Consider the following 15,985-nt stretch of genomic DNA (forward strand, 5'->3'; position numbering starts at 1 on the left):
TTTCCTAAGAACATCAAGAAGAACCACTGAGAGGAACCATGCATGTAAAACTCCTTAAGAGCATGAGGACGAACTACTGAGAGGACCCAAATATGTGGAGGTCCCTAAAAGCATGAGGACGATCCCCAGAGAGGAACCAAACCTCAATAGGAGAACTTTCCTAAGAGCATCAAGAAGAACCACTAAGAGGAACCATGCATGTAAAACTCCTTAAGAGCATGAGGACAAACTACTGAGAGGACCCAAATATGTGGAGGTCCCTAAAAGCATGAGGACGATCCCCAGAGAGGAACCAAACCTCAATAGGAGAACTTTCCTAAGAGCATCAAGAAGAACCACTGAGAGGAACCATGCATGTAAAACTCCTAAAGAGCATGAGGACGAACTACTGAGAGGACCCAAATATGTGGAGGTCCTTAAAAGCATGAGGACGATCCCCAGAGAGGAACCAAGCCTCAATGGAAGAACTTTCCTAGGAACATCAGGAAGAACCACTGAGAGGTACCAAGACTCCAAAGCTGTCATTCCTTAAAAGCTTTAAGAAGAATCATTTAGAAACCAAAACTCAATTTGTCTCCCTAAGAACCTCTGAGAGGAACCAAAATGTGAAACTGCCGAATATAAAGAGGAACACCCACTCAGTGGAACCAAGACACGAAACAAGACGTTTCCTAAGAGCATCCAGAAGAACTTCTGAGAGGACCCAAAAAAGTGAAGGTCCATTAAGATCATGGGGCAGAAGTATTGAAAGGAATCAAGACTCAAAGGGAGAACTTTCCTAAGAGCCACTGAGAGCAACCAGTCCTCTGAAGGGAAACTCACCCCATGTTTAACACGCTAGTATTTATAAAAGAGACAAGAAGGCAGTGGCAGCACAACGAAACCCCATAAGCAAGTCTATTAGAACTGAGTGTGCAATGATTTAGGCATGCAGTTCGGACCCTACTAATAGGTGGGTTATAAGCGTCCAGTACCCGCTAGCCACTTTAGCTTTGCAGGGCCAGGGTAAAACTAAAGAAGCAAACTTAAGACACCAAACATGTCTTGGCTGATTGACGAAGGGAAGCAGTGTTGAGGTGGTTGTTTTCTGGGAGCTGAAAACTAATTTGGAGGCAGAAAATTAGGCAGAAAACAAATTTGCCCAGCAGTTATTATGCAGATGTGAAGACACCTCAGACTGATAAAGATTAAAGCTAATTTAATTTACTGTTAAAGCTAATTTCACAGCACTTGAGAAGTAATAAATGAGCTGTAAGTTGTGTGACCCTGATGTCATCTGTCTATTGAGAGAGAATGTCATTTTTCTGCAAAATATTTCATCATGACGCTTCATTGCATCAGGCCTTTGTTTGAAGTCAGTTAGCCATGCAGCTGATCCCCTGCGTCAGCTGAAGAACGAACACAAACAAATAGCAAACACATCTTTTTTGGAGAGTCTGATACACTCCCATTGATCTTGGTCCTTACTTTGCTGCAAATTGGCTTATTTTTTTAATTTTCAATGCAGATACGTATCCCTGGACGTTGTTTCGGTGCCCACTCTGGAGCTGAAACTTCAGACAGTGTTTACAATAATGCTCCACAATTGATCTCTAGTTGGCTTCTTGCAAAGTGCTGATGAAACAATGTGGCTGTGAATTCAAGAAGTGAGTAAGGTTTTCACAGTTACAATATTACACCCATTTATATTTTAAAAGCCAATTGGGAACTTTCTAGATGTTCAGACAGTCCTCTAAATTCTGGAAATGAATAAATACAGGGTATTTTTTCATAAATCATTAGTTTGTTTGATGTCATCTGCATGTATTGTTGTAATAATCTTAATTCATCCAAATAAGGCCATCAGAGAATAGTCCAATCTTGGTAGTCATGGCAAACCATGGCATAGGCCTTCAGTTCAGGCCATAAATGTTGAAAACTACCTTATGATGAAGCTAAATTGAAGCTAATCCCTCCTATCGGATTCTAATAGCATGTTATCCCAAAGTTAAGAGCAATGCTGTCCCGCCTGATACTGACTCTGTAGTCCAAAGTATGAACTCCTCTCACTCAGTCAATGGACAAACACCTCCTCGACACAGAGAAGTGATTCCTTCAGTGGCTCCAGAGCCCTGGAACGAAGTCATACATCTGCCGTCAGATATATGTCCACAAACATTTGGACATGTAGTGTACATAGTCTAACATATGTCAAATGTCCATGTTTAATCTACAACTACCAAACATGTTCATGTTCACTAGCACTAGAAATATTATAGAAATTTAAGGCATTAGCTGATTAGCATTAGCATAGTGGACCTCATTGGCCACTGAAGGTCTGCTTATTTCCCCATTGATAACCCTTGTGTAGTCTTGATATTCTGGATACTCCCTTTGTTCTGAGGGTCAAAACCGACCCGGAGGCAATCTATCCACCCTGGTGTTGTACAGCTTACAGCGTTCAAACAATTTTTCGGCCTCATTTCAAGCTGAAAAAGGACCCTTTAAGCAGTTTTCTTTGCTGTTAAACATGGTGGTGGGTCGTTTCTGACGGGTAGGACAACTCAAGGGTTAAACAACCTCGCAGTGATGTTCTTCCTGAGAGGAAAAGGCAAGCAAATGTCAAATCACACCTCCTTAAGGATGCTTACAGAAGCATTTGGAGTCGTTAGGATGTGGCTGCAGAGTGTGGGTGGTTGTGACTGTGTGTGTTGGTATGTGTGTGTGTGTGTGTTTTGACTGTGGCCAACTGCTCTTTCCTTATCATATTGATAGCTAAGCCCGGCTTCCAGCCTTCCAGCTTAATTCTGGAATAGAGATCAGTCCGATTTCTCTTCTCCTTCATTCCAGGGCTGCTATTTATTTGGACTTCCTGCTGCCTGCCTTTCCGTCCCCCCAGTGCAATATGACTTCAATCTGTGACCAATTTTCAGCTCCAAGTCCAATGCACAATTACCGCAGCCACTCTAAGTGAATTTCTGCACCCCGGATCAGAGCATACATATGGAGGAGGCTTAATACAAATCTGTGCTCTGACCTAAATTCAGGCCGCCGACTAGCCCCCAGCACCCAACACTTCCACCTCCTTGCTGGATATTTACATCAATTTCACAATTACCTCATAAACAGACATAAACAGCATGCTTGTGAAATTAAATTATATCAGTATGTATTTGTGTCACATTGCTTGAGAAAAAAGAAAGAAAGAAAAAAAAAATTAAAAGGAGTCCGGGGAAGGAGGGAGGGAGTGTGTGAGTGAGTGAGAGAGAGAGGGAGAGAGAGAGAGAGAGAGAGAGAGAGAGAGAGAGAGCTTCTAAATTGGTTATTGGAGAGCACTTGAGGCAATTACTAAAACTGAAATCATTACATAAATTTCCATGTTTTTCACCCCCAAAGATCTGATCGCATTAAGCGGAGTCGTTGTCTCTATTTCTATCTCCTACACCCACAGACAGACAGACACAAACACACACATACACACACTTACTCACACACAGACACACATAAAGAGAGAATTAGCAGGTTATTTATTACACAGGCCATGGTGCATCTTCTACAGAGGTAGTTTCTGATCCTTCTCAATCAGGTCAGATCAAGAAACAACAAGAAATTCCAGCAAAATCAAACTACAGATTTATGATATTCCCAGCCGAGTTTGACCCTTTTCATTTTTTCCAATTTACCCTCCAGTGCTATTACAACCTGCTATTACCAGAGAATAGCCCCACCAGTTTGTACAGAAGTCCCTGTAGTTACTGAGTAACCCACCTTAGTGTTTGAAGAGTCTTTCTGCATTAAGAAAGTTGGCTTCTCGCAAAGTGCTGATGAAACAATGTGAGTGAGTGAGGTTTTCACAGTTACAGTATTACATCCATTTATATTTTAAAAGCCAATTGGGAATCTTCTAGATCTTCAGACAAAGTCTTCTGATTTCTGGGAATTAATAAATATAGGGTATTTTTTAATAAATTAATTTTATTTTTGTTTGATGTCATCTGCATGTATTGTTGTAATAATCTTAATTCATTCAAATAAGGCCATCAGAGAATAGTCCAGATTGTATATATCACGCACACTACAGATTCATACTGGATTAAAATCATTTCACAGTTATTACTGTCAGACTGTGAAAGCTACACACACTGCAGATTCATACTGGATTAAAACCACTCCTTAATTATTACTGCCAGAATGTAAAAGCTAAACACACTACAGATTCATACTGGATTAAAATCATTCCTTGGTTATTACTGTCAAAATGTGAAAGCCATTACAAATTCATACTGGATTCAAATCAACTCCGCATTTGATACTGCCAGTTTTTCTTTTTTTAAACTACACAAACTAAAGATTCATACTGGATTAAAAACACTCCTTAATTATTACTGTCAGAATGTAAAAGCTAAACACACTGCAGATTCATACTGGATTAAAATCATTTATCAGTTATTACTGTCAAAATGTGAAAGCTAAAGCCAGTACAAATTCATACTGGAATAAAACTAATCCTGTATATTAAGACTGTAAAAGCTAAGCACAGCACAAATTCACACTGAAATTCATACTGTTATAATGTGAAAGCTAAACACACTATAATTCATACTGGATTAAAATCAACTCTGTATTTGAAACTGCCAGGTTTTTGTAAACCTACACACACTGCAGATTCATACTGGATTAAAATCATTCCTCAGTTATTACTGCCAAAATGTGAAAGCTAAAGACAGTACAAATTCATACTGGATTAAAACGAATCCTGTTTTTTATTTGTTTGTTTGGTTGTTTTTTGTTCACACTGGACAAAACTCACTCTGCAATTATTACTGTCAGACAGTGAAAGCTACACACACTGCAGATTCATACTGGATTAAAATCATTTCTCAGTTATTACTGTCAGACTGTGAAAGCTACACACACTGCAGATTCATACTGGATTAAAATCATTTCTCAGTTATTACTGTCAGACTGTGAAAGCTACACACACTGCAGATTCATACTGGATTAAAATCATTTCTCAGTTATTACTGTCAGACTGTGAAAGCTACACACACTGCAGATTCATACTGGATTAAAATCATTTCTCAGTTATTACTGTCAGACTGTGAAAGCTACACACACTGCAGATTCATACTGGATTAAAATCATTTCTCAGTTATTACTGTCAGACTGTGAAAGCTACACACACTGCAGATTCATACTGGATGGCTTAGAATCACTCCACAGTTCTTAATGCTAGATTGTAAATACCACACACACACACATACACACACATACACACACACACAGACACACATACACACACATTGCAGATTCACACTGTCTAATTCATCTCGACCAGGGTTGCTCAGCAGGAGCTCAGATGGTTTCTAGGAGATCTTTGTGTTGTGACTTATATGAGGATTTATTTGTGGTCTGGACACATTAGTGAGCGGTGGAGAGCGTCCTCCAGTGGGGGGGCACTTAGGATCAGAGTTAAGGCAATTATTCCCAATGAGGCATTTGGGTTAACTCAGCTTTCCTTTTTTTTCCAGCGCTAAATTAGAGAGCAGTGAATGCAGTTCTGATGAATTGGACTCTTGTAGAAGAATCTGTTCCCATCTGGACCCATGGCTGCTGAGGCAGCTAAACTCGGGTGCCTATTTATACCGGCCGTAAACACTCTCTCTCACACACACACACACACACACACACACGCAGCGCACTTAAACGCCCACATTAAACACGGACATGTCTGAGATAACTGCCATATGTTTTAAAGGCTCCTCACTGAGGGCCGGAAACAGAGCTTTTAAAGTTACAGGGCATGTTTATGACGTCTGAACCTGAATTAAGGCCCTTAATTAAGAAAGCCCTGATTAATAAAACCAACAAGCAAGCACAATCACTGGGATTTCTCCAGTTATCCAGTTAGCGGATAATAAAAGCCTACAGTGGAAGTTTCCTACTGAACTTTTCTATTAATCGAGGAATCAGGGGAGTATCTGTAGTTGTCTCCACCCCCTGGAGAGACTCAGGTTGGACTCTCCTAGCTCTGGCTCCTCCTGGGCTCCACCCATGCACACACCACTCGTACACACCTGCAGCCCACCGTGAACTTATTATCTCTCTAATATGCACCCCTTTGTTTGACTAAGCCGGTTGTGAAATCTCTGTGTCGGGAACTGGAGTTCTGAACCGTCGACTCGTCTAGTTGGATTTTCTGTGTTTAACCCTTTAGCTTTGTTCCTCGGGTTTATGGAATTTCCTGCGATGTACCTGCCCGCCTGTGTTTTGACCCCCGTCTGCCTGAAGGATGATGAGTATTGGTTTAGCCCTAAATAAGCCTTTCAGCAAATGCAGCCTACCTCAATTCAGCCTACCCATTTCATTACAGCCTATTCCACAAAGCTGGGGGTTTCATTCAAACTAAGGGACCTAAACCCAAATTCAGGATTAGCCAATAGGCAGTTTCCTTCTCATATCAAAAGTATATAACTAAATATATACGGTTAATTACAGTCACCTACATTAACCCCTTAAATATATGTTGTGTATACATTACATACCTTACAATATGCTATGTTGTGTATTCATGTATTTTCAATACTGTACAGGGCTTTTTCCTGTTCCAGGACTCAGTCTTGAGGAATTTATCCCCATTATGTTTGTGAAGTGTGGAATTCTAAGCTCAAATCAGTAAAAACAATACTAAAGTATACGTAGATTTTTTGTAGTAGTAGAGTTGTAGACAGAATACAGACAACAGGCCTCATTTAGGAGTAAAAGTAAATTCAGTGAACCTTAACTGATACAAGATTAGTGTTTTTACTCTGAGAAGTTGGATTAATATGGGCCAATATTTGCATTTGCACCATAAAATTACACATGCCAGCTTCACATTATGTTTAAAAGTCAAAAAGTGGACTACAAATGTGCTTAGTTCTTATTATCAATAATTCTGTTTACAGTGTTGCATGTACAGACTATCAGAGCAGCTGTCAGGTCAGATATCATTTTCAAAATTATAATATAATTGTAAAATACTGATACAAGAATTTTATTACAAACACAATAACTGGGTCTAATAGCTTTCCAGACCTGCTATTATGAAATTGGGCCTTAATTCAAAAGTTTTAGTGTGAGAGTGACAGTATACTGGTATGCTTGTTCGGACCATGCCTTTTTTCCTGCTACATTTCGTTCAGCAGATTCAGGATTTTGAGTCACTGAGATAAGGGAAATCTGAATTACTTTGCATGAGGCCAACAGATTCCACCCTGATATGGTGCCAACAGGATTGTCTATGTTACCTGAACAAGCAGTTGTGCTTGGCTGGTTAATAAACCCCTTACGCAGCATTTGGACCACCAGCGGGCCGAAAGTGTTATTACAGACTTCTACTGGGTAAAACACCTCAGAGTGTGATTAGCTTTTGGATCCACTCGTCGGTTCTGCACTCTTATGTCTGTTAGTATATTAGTTGTCAAGCAGCTACTACTTAGTTCAGCCATGTTCAGCTCCTCCTCTGCTGCGTTCTCTCTTCACTGGCTTCCTGTAGTTGCTGCCCAGGTCATCAGATTCAGACCCCTGACTCTTGTCTACAAAGCCAAGACTGGACCAGCCAGCCCCTCCGTACTTGATGGCGATAGTCAAAAGCTGATCTGCAGAGCCCTTCAAGTACGGCTCGGCTCGACCCGCCATCCTTTAAGATCCACAGAAGATGAGCGTCCAGACTTTTGCTCTTCTGTCCTGCACCGAAGTGGTGGAACAAACTTCCCCTGGGTGTCCAACGCTCACTGTCCTCAACCCCAGACTGAAGACCCTCCTCTTCTGAGAGTACTCAGGTTAAGAGAAGAGTACTATAGTCTCCATATTGACTCTAAGATTAGAGGATCTTTGAATTTTTAGTCTATTTCTATCTATTTTTAGTCTAGTCTGGGGTTCTTCTTGAGTGAACAGCGAAGCACTTTTGTAAGTCGCTCTGGATAAATGCCGTGAATAAATGCTGAATAACAGCTCTTTAAAAGGAACAATAGCTGGACAGGACAGGCCTGTACTTGTTGCTACACAAGAACCAACTCAGCTGTAACACAACAGCCATCTGAAGTCTACAGCATCGACAGAGGAAAGTCCTGGAGGGTGAATCTTAAGCAGCGATATTTATTATTAATGACTTTCCATTACAAATCATATGAAAGTGTAGGTTTGCTTCCTTCTGGGATGTTGTACCTCTGAACTGTCTGTTGCAGTAGGAGTTGTTTTCAACTGGAGGTTACGTGAGTAAACAGAGCGTCAGCATGAGATGATCCTGCTGTGATCTCCGTCTTACTGTGGCTGATCCACTGCTTTCTGAGAAAGGGGTGGGGAGAAAAAGCTGACAAACAGCTACGGAGCCTCATAGAAGCCGTGGAGCTGCAGATTTTAGGGAGTGAGTGATCTCGTTTGGGGGAAAGCTGTTATTTTGGCATATCAGGCCGTCAAGTATGTTACTCGCCCGAGGACATACAAGTTGAGTGTATATCTTTCATTGCTTTCTCTGGTTCTTTTCTTAGCGTACCTCTCTCTCTCTCTGATTGTCTAGTGACATATTCTTCCTCCACCTGCTGCAGGCGGTAATTTCTCTCTCTCTCTGGGTTAAATGTATGTACTACTGTCAGAGGAGATAAGGCCTATACCCACACTCCCACAGACATACACAATAACCAACACACATACCTCTCTCTCTCTCTCTCTCTCTCTTTTCTCATTCCGTCTGTCGGTTGCTCCCTTTCATAGATTCTTCTGGAAGCGCAGCACAATCACCCAGGATTTAATTAGCCCAACTAATGTCATTTCAAACTCAATGCATTTCTAATCCCCCACAATTACCAAACACATCAGCACACACACACTTCTGCCCGCCAGTGAGCCAAATTATCTGGCCAGGCAAAAAGAACGTCCCACAGGACTATTACACCAAACAGATGAGACTGTTTGAAAAGTGCAACTCTGATCAGACGCAGTTTGATTTTTTTGTTGTTGTTGTTGTTGCTGTGGTTTGTTTTCCGGACTTCCAACTTCCCAATCAGATTTAATGATGGAAAAACACAAAGTCCTCATTTGGAGGATTTACCCATCTGGTGGAACTTGATGTTTCAGAATTAGTTGTGCCTTTAAATCGGGTTTGATTGCACTAACATCTCATCTGTTCCCTGTCGGTCCTTTGTCATATTTATACTATTACACTCTCTAAGCACTTAATTAGGATCCCTGCGAGGAACCGGGCGAGGTCTTCTGGGCCGCTGTAGCCCACATCCTCCTCGGGGTTTGGCGTGTTGTGCATTTGGAGCTGCTTCTTCGCTCAGCACAATTGTACAGAGTGCTTATCTGAGTGGTTATCCAGAGAACCCATCTCTGACCCCCCCAGAAATTGGTGGTCTAGGGTTTGATTCAAGTGGACTCAAAGGTGTGGTCCATTGCGGGTGTGGAAGCTATCTGCTCCTGCGTACAGCCACAACTCCTGAAAGCACTGTTCTTCACTGCTTGAAGAACCTAGGTCCTAATATTTTGAAAGATACGTGCAGAAACGTGATCCATGGTTCGACAGCTGAGAGGATCATCAGAGTCTCTCTCCCCTTCGTCATGGACATTTACACCACCCGCTGCATCCGCAAAGCAACCAGCATTGTGGATGACTCCACCCACCCTTCACACAGACTGTTCTCCCTCCTGCCATCAGGAAGAAGGTACCGCAGCATCCGGTCCAACACGACCAGACACTGCAATAGCTTCTTCCCCCAAGCCATCAGACTTCTCAACTCCAGAGACTGAACTGATGTTTTGCTTCCAAAAACGATCACCGAATCACTTCTGGGAATTTAGGACAAGTGTGAAAAGGCCTTGGCATCCTAGAGCAAGACCCCTAACTCCACATTCTCTTCTACTTGTGTAACATGATTGGCATGTAAAGGGGTCTGGATGCGGGCATAATATCAGATAAATGCCTGTAATGTGAATGTGAATAAAACCACTTTTTATCACTCTGACTGCAGCAGCACACGTGCAGAGTGTCTCTTTATCCATGTAATATTCTGGGCAAGATTGCACTTTTTATCCAGAATGTAGTTTATGAATATAGATCTGATTGGACAGGCTTGCAAAAGCTGAAATACAAACAGGTGTTTTTTTAGAACTAATGGAGGCAAATGTGAAAGTAGAGTACTTGTATTACTGCCAAATTCCTGACCAATAAACAAACACCCACATCTACAATCTGGTGACCTTTAGCCATTGCAGCACGAAGCCAACAGAAGCAACTGAAAAGATACAACATCACAATGCCCCAAAGCTCTGGAGTGGACGTTCTGAAAAAAATCAAGGTGTGAAAACAGCCTTAGTAACAAAGAGCCAACATAGTTAAATCTGTGATTTTCATAATACTTTGGAAAAGAAACCGACTGATCTATCTATATAACCATCCAAAAGTTTGTGGACACCCCTTCTAACGAATGCATTCAGCTCATAAGCTGCCGCATTGCTGATACAGATGTGCAAATGCACACACACACACACTTGACTACAGCATATACAGAAATATTGCCAGTACAATAGGACTCTATGGAGCACATAAACATCAATGGCTAGGCTTGGGCTACAGAGACAGGTATGACGTCCCCCAGCATTGAGCTGTGGAGCAGTGGAAGAGCTGTGTTCTCTGGAATGATGGATGGTGGAGCTCCATCCAGTACTTTTAGGATGGGGTGGTGATCATCATCCAACATCCTGACCTTACTAAGGCTCTTGTTGTTGAATGCAATCAAATTCCTCACAGCTATGGTCCTCTAAAATCTAGTAGAAAGTCTTTCCTGGACTGCAGAGTTCTATCTACCCCTGTGTGAGCTCTGAACAGTAGTTAGAAATCAGTGAGAGAGAGAGAGGAGGGGGGGGGGGGGTGTTTTGTGGACATGGCAGGGCTTCACCATGCCCAGAATGGTCAGCCTTTGTGTAAAAGTCCAGTCCAGAAACATGGCAGCTTTGGCTTGGAGCAGAAGCAGTTTGGAAACACGGCTGAAATAGTTCTGGGAAATAGTTCCCGGCTTGGCTGAACATTTTTTTTTTGCCGTCCGATAATAAGTGGTCATGTGAGTGCTTTCTTTGTGTGTTCTCTCCAGATGTACAATCATTTTGTCTCAGGGCAGTTTTGAGAGTCAGCTCCGAGGCAAACCTGCAGGGACTTTTTCTGCTAAGCTCCGGCCACTTTGGCTCCCAGGCGAAGGAAAGTGTTCAGAAGGCCGATTTGTTGCTCTGAGGACGCTCCCTTCGGGCGCTCTGCCCCTGAGACTGGGCGACGTTGGCCGGAGGGCAGCCCAGTGGGTGTTTAGTTGCTGAGAGTCGGCCATGTTGGCTCTGAGGCAGCCCTGTGGGTACGGCCTCTTGGGAGTCAGCCATGTTGGCTCCAAAGTGAGCCGTTTCAGGCCAGCTGCAGTGATTGCCCTGTTGCTGGGAGCAGCCTGAGGGAATTATTAATATGGCAGGCCACAGATGACCAGCCTGTAGAAATAGCAGTCTGGAGGCCTGAATAGAAATCTCTCTCGCGCAGACGCACTCACTCTCTCTCTCGCACATATACACAGTATGTATAGGCCTGTGTGTTGTGTTTGAGTGTGTGTGTGTGTGTGTGTGTGTGTGTGTGTTATTGTTTTAGTACATTTATTTGGGCTTGTTTTATACATTGAACAAATACCACAAGAACCACAAGTCAAAACTACAGCAGAGATCTGCTGCTCTAAGGGGAGCTGGTGATCTGCATGGGCTACATGGAGCAGGAAGGTGACAGGGGTATTGGGGTCAGTTTGGGGTCAGTTTATTTAGAAATGTGGTGTTATGGTGGAGCTCAGTGAGGCAGTGTTTAGGAAGAAATGCTGACAGCCGGCTGCGTCTGTATACTTTCCTGAAACGTCCTCTTCTAGATTCTGCTGATCTGGTACTCATTTGGATCCAAGGGCTAGTCAGCTCGGCCAGTGTATTTACTGAGGCCATGAGATCCAGATCAGCAGAATCAAGGAAAGGGGAGTTTACAGTAGATCTGGAGGTCATGTCTTGAGTTTAAAACCAGTAACAAGTAGTTTCTGCTACTTCCTACTGGTCAAAACCAGGAGCTTACACAGTACAGAGGGAGAGTAGCATTCAGTTCTGCAGCATTTTGACAGTGACAGTGTTTATATTCAGTTGCATTCGTAGTGTATATATTTTGTATGCAAGTGTGTATCTGTGTGTGCGTCTGCGTGTAGGCACGTCAAACCGAGAGGTTGTTTATTCCTCGCTGCCACCCCCCCCCAACCCCAAATACCCCCTACAAGTTCTCAGCAAGAGAGAAAGCTGCAGAGTTATGAGCAACTACAAGTTTACAAACACATCATTTCTCACTTCCCAGGGCTGAGAAAATAACAAACGCCCCTCACGCACCGCAAAAAAGGCAAATCGAGCCTCAGCCAGACTGTCTCAGTATCTCTCTCTCTTCCATTGATACCTCATAATTCTCGCTATACCTGTTTTAGACATTCGATTAAAGGAAACGGAGTCCTTGCACAAGATCAGAAGACACACCTATGATGAAGAGCTCTTTAGAGAGAAATAAAGACCCACCTGGGGACGGGGGAGAGGTGGGGGAGAGTTCTGCTGGAGCCAAAGATTTGCCTGATGTAGAGAACAAAGTGGTACTTAAAGCTACCAGGAGAGCTGGCTTAAACACTCCTCGTCTGATGTTAACACACTTTCCTCACAGATCTGAAATCCACCAGACTTCTGTAAACATGCAAAAACAAACAGCTCCGAATTGTCCTGACATTTATTTCTAATGAACAGATTCGACACGGTGCTGCTTCAGGTAGAGCGGTATGCTATTAGCGAGTCAGCTAATAGAGGGCTCCGGGATCTCCAGCTAAACCTACTGCCACAGTTCAACACACACTCTAATAAACTGTGTATTTCACCATAAAATAGATGTCATGCAAAAGGTTCTCAGATGTCAGCAGTTTTAACTCGCTAGCGAGCTAATATGATACCTTTGACTGCAGAAAACATGGCTGCCGTGATTCCTCTAATATGAAGCCAGAACTGTCCGCCATGTTGTCAAATCTGCAGCCATTTACTGGACAAACTGGGAATCCAGGGGGAAGCTAGACTCCCCTACTCATTCGCTAGACCCAACCCCCTTCTCCCAGACCAAGCGTGTCTCAGACCGCCTTCACTGAGCTCATAGAAGCAGTGCGGATTTCCCCCTGGATTTCCAGTTTGTCCGGTAAGTGGACGCTCCAACTGTAAAAGTGCAGCTCATGTAAGTTTCACTACAACTCAGCTTCTCCATGTAATGAACAGAAAGGATGCCATGCAGGTCCTGCTGCAGACGACCGGTCTCCTCCACGCCAAAGCTGTCAACTTGGGGAAGAATGGTACAAGATAGGTGGAGGTGGGTGGGAATCTAAAACAAGGCTGTGCTCTCTAATGTACCCATCTAGACATGAGCTGTTAGCCCAGTGCTAACACACTGCACACAAGCTAACATGCCAGTCACAATTCAATGATGCAATATTGAGAATTTTATATTACTGTACATGTGATACGACTTCGTAATGGTTCATCTCTAGTTATAGGCACTCAAACACAGCTAATACTGGAGCCACACTGCACATAGGATCTTTAAAATGGAAAAATAAATGGACAGTACCGGACAGTGGACAATCCATCTCTAACGTAATTGGACAATGTAATCCCATGATCCCATTTTTTTCTCAATGTCTTTGCTCATTTATCCTGCTTCAACACCTTCATCACCCTTTTTACGAATTACTGCTTAGTAAATCCAGCCCTTGACAGGAGCCACTGGAACCAGATCATCAGTGCTATTCACGTTGTCTCTCAGTGGTTTTAATGTTATGGCTGATATGCACCATTACACTGGTGGGTTCATTGGGAATTTTGCTAATGTTCTGAAAAGCTTGTCGGACCTCTTGATAGTAACTACAGAGGAGCACATTTGTGGGCGGAGCATGGGTAGGACAATTGAATTAATAAACCGATTTATGATTTACCAGTCAGAGAAGACAATATAATGCATTGTTGTATATCAGAAATACAATTTCACAATGGATGAAAGGAAGGACCTTCATGAATAATGATTGTAAAAGTATAAGGAAGGTTCCTGAGTGCAAATTGGAGGTTTTGTAGTGCAGTGTGTGTCTGTGTGTGTCTGTGTGTGTCTGTGTGTGTGTGTGTATGTGTGTGTGTGAAACTATTCAGGAAAGCTTTTCTCATGGCCAGTGAGGATAATCAGCAGTGTGAATGGAGAAAGGCTCAGTTTCCCCTGTGCTGCTCCTTTTGTGGTCTTTCAGCCTGAGAGCGCCACATCCTGCCAGTTTCTGCCTCTTCATTATCGCTCAGATGAGACCAAATGCTGGACCCAAATTCAATTATTCCTGCATAAAAAAGCTCAATAACCCACCCAGGACAGTATTTGAAAGGCCCTGTTTGTGCATCCGCTTCCGATTCCTCAGATGTAAATATGGGAGTCTAAATAAGGAGGTTTTGGGTCCTGGCGAGATGCAGAAGGATGGCCCAAACCGTTCAGAGCACTGCAGAGCTTCAGGACCTCCATGAATGCAGCAATACCTCATTTCTCTTCATACAGGGCTGTGAAAATGATAAAAATCATAACGCTCACCTGGGCAATTTTTTTTTTCTGATTTAGATTAGGTTCATTTAGGTGCTCATTTTTCATGCAAGTTGTGTAGATTAGGCTACAGTTTGTGTGTTTACATGTAGAATTATAGAAATATAAATGTACAGAATCAAATCTCAGAGAAATGCAGGACCAAAAGGTCATTAAGGCCGTACCATACCATTCCACAGCAGTGTGTACCCATTAGCCCGGATATGGTTTCCTTTTCCCATTCGTTGTGTTGCTAAATCAGGAATAGCGTCTCGGCTCAAACCACACCAAGGAGGCCAGTTTATAGAGCTGCCAAATAATGCTGGAATCCACTTAAAACAAACTCTATGAACTTTAACGACTTTGACATGCAGTTAGCACTGTGCTAACGGACAGCTAAAGCCATGGTCCAGATATAAAACAAAATCAACACATCAGCTTTTCATTTAGAACCCCCTGCTATTCGCTTTTAAGGGTTTGCCTCTTGAAGGTAATAGAAGTTTCCATGAAGCGAGCCAGGCATAGCAGTAGCTATGTTGAATGAGCCTATAGCCAGCATGCTAATGCCATGGTTGCAATGTTGGACGAGGTCCGTAGCTGCCTTGCTAACGCCACGGTAGAGATTTTGAACAGCCGAGGCCCATAGCCGACTGAAGTATGCTAAACTAAAGTGCTACACATTAATGATCAAAGCACTTGGATCGAAGCTCAAATGGAAAGCTAGTCTTGTGTTCATTGCAAGAAAAGAAAAATATAAAGACCTCAGATCTTGCGACACAAATTTGAGACAAATATGGAGCCAATAAGCACACCGTTTCATCATTAAGCCCTCCCACTGTTAGCTACCATTAGCTAATGTTAGCAGTGGGGCTCACATGGGTGGGATGTGGGCTCTGAGTGGGATTGTACATCTGTTAGGCTTCGTTACAGCCCACCCTAATCTCACATTGTCCCATCTAGGCCCTGTGTGCAACCCAGATGGGGTCCATGTTTAATCCTCCCTGATCCCGTCAGTGTAGGACCCTGCTGGACAGCCACATGTGGGGCTAACAAAGAGCCCATGCAACCAAAACTTTCTGGTGCCCTGTTGGGCTACCCATACATGTTATCTGGGTTGGAGCCCTATGCAACTGGGACCGAGCAGTAAAGAAAAGCTTATCCCAGTTCAGGTTCCACTTTCAAATAAAGCACTAGTGTTTTCCATGCTACTGTAGTCAGTGGAACCTCTTCAGATAATTATTGCTCATTGATTAAGCTGAATCTTTAGCCCAGTTTTCAATCCTGGATTGTGTTCTCGCTAGAACAGGGGAACATTTTTGGGCAATCGTCTGGCCATGCAGT

Source organism: Salminus brasiliensis, chromosome 19 (genome assembly GCF_030463535.1).
Source record: "Salminus brasiliensis chromosome 19, fSalBra1.hap2, whole genome shotgun sequence".
Taxonomy (NCBI): domain Eukaryota; kingdom Metazoa; phylum Chordata; class Actinopteri; order Characiformes; family Bryconidae; genus Salminus; species Salminus brasiliensis.